Genomic DNA, 2,163 nt, shown 5'->3' with positions numbered 1-2,163 from the left:
TCAGATTCCCCACCGTATCTAATTCAATTTTACAAACTGTAAGAAAACACGTTGCTGCTCTCCAGGCACTGGGGACATTCGCTGCAAAAATGTCAATTGTTGCACTACTATAATGAAACTGTGAGATAACACCACTTTTTGTTCCCAATGAAGTCTCACTTATTTGGCAAGCAGTATTTTGAATAGCATTTCAATATTTTTGAAATATGGGAATCAAGGAGACTACATCTTGTTTCTAATAACAATACATAGCACCCTTATAGACTAAATATTTAATGGAAAATATTGTTTCTGAAGAAAATACTATTGTTTTAGTAATATGTTTGCCTGTGGGAGCTCACGGATCAAGCAAAAAGACAAAATAAAAAGTATGGGCTCAATTCTATGAGGAATACAGTTTTTGAATTGTGGCAACATATTTGCCTTTGGGGGATACTAGATCAACTAGACAACCAGAAGGTTTCTTCAGACTTTTCTGCATCTCAGAAATGAATTAGCTGCAAGAAAATGCAATATAAAGTGACATATTTAGTTTGCAACTAAAAGAAAAAAGGGATGTATTCAGGTCCTAATGTTTCTGTGCATTAGTTGTTTTTTATTTAAAAGGCATCTCATCAGCCTGGTTTAATGCTTTGTTGCAGCTATGTTTGTTTTTTTACCAGGGTCAAACAATCATGCCATGGGGAAGGATGGGGCAAGATAGCTAGGAAAACTGTTAAATTGTACTCTGTTTATAAAAAATAAAAATGTGGATATTTTTTTGCCCGGACTTGGATCTTTTCCTTTGCTTAAGACTCGCTCACTGGTGCCTCAGTGGCCAGGTAGTTATAATTAATTAATAAAAATACATAGCATCCTAGGATTCAGCACAGATGGAGAAGATATTTTCTGTTTTTTAGTTACAGACAACCAGAAAGTCATAAGCTACAGTATGTCAGGAAAAAGAATCCTGCAAGTTGATGCAATATTAAGTGACATTTATTTTTTTGCAGCCAAAAGCCAGAATGTATTTGTTCATGTCTACATTTCTTTTTAAAGGCATCTCATCAGCTTGGTGTAGTGTTAGTGGCACAGAGTGTGAATGCAGCCCTGTGTGGAGGCCTGGCTGCAGGCTGCAGACCCGCCGGTGGTCTCTCGGCTGGTAAAGACATTAGTGAAGCATTCTGGGAGAACGGGGAGTCCCATAGACAGCGCTCACTTCTCTAAATAAACATTAGTCTTAAAAAGTTTGGCCCCACGACCTCAGCGTGATCGCATTTCACTCTGGATGGTAAACTTCAATTTTATCGCGAGGTTTCCCCCCCCTCTCTACTTTTGGAAAACACACTTTCACGCTGAAAAAGATTACATAAACAAAGTTTCATTTTCACCGTGAAGGCTGCAGCGTCCTTGGTATTTCTTATATCACACCCTGAGCTGACTTTTGTTTAACTTGACTGATTTACCCCCCCCCGTTTGAAGTATAACCATTACACTATTAAAAACCATTATGCGGAGACCAATGCAAATGATAGTCAAGAAAGCAAACACATTAAATAACATATGTCCTTTTTTTTATATGATTGATGTGTGCAATATATTTTTCCAGGAACAAAAAGGCAACATAAGTCCATTTTATATGTATATTAATTCGACTAGTGGCTAAAATATTCTGTATTTAGAAGATAGGGGCCTATATATTTAATATTTATATGTATACCCTCATTATTTTATTGCAACACTATCAACTTACAATTCAAGACGGAATACAAAAAATATTGTATGTATCCTATCCCTCTATAGCCTACCCTCCTTACTCCCTCCACCCACCCCTCTTTTTTGTGAATACAAATAAATGTTCAACTCAGACCCTCAATAACTAATTCAATGTAATCCATAAAGACATGTAAGTACCTTTATGGTTTGGCCTGGAGCAAATCGTATATTTTACTTAAACACTGCATAAGAAAAAGACGAGAAAACGTTTATTTCCAAATCAATAACCGGTATATAATAAATGTTTTTGCACCGCTGCCATTCGTCGCAGTGCATCCTAGCTGAGAATATAATGCCTCGGCATCAAAGGTCAAATGCAGGCAGCCGGTAAAAGCTCCCGCATGTCACCGGTAGCAGCTGCGCCTCTTTATCAAAGCGCTGCAGAGGGAAGTGCTCACGCGCCTTTTA

This window comes from Gymnodraco acuticeps, unplaced genomic scaffold, assembly GCF_902827175.1.
Source record: "Gymnodraco acuticeps unplaced genomic scaffold, fGymAcu1.1, whole genome shotgun sequence".
Lineage (NCBI taxonomy): Eukaryota > Metazoa > Chordata > Actinopteri > Perciformes > Bathydraconidae > Gymnodraco > Gymnodraco acuticeps.
Note: the sequence above shows the minus strand (reverse complement) of the source record.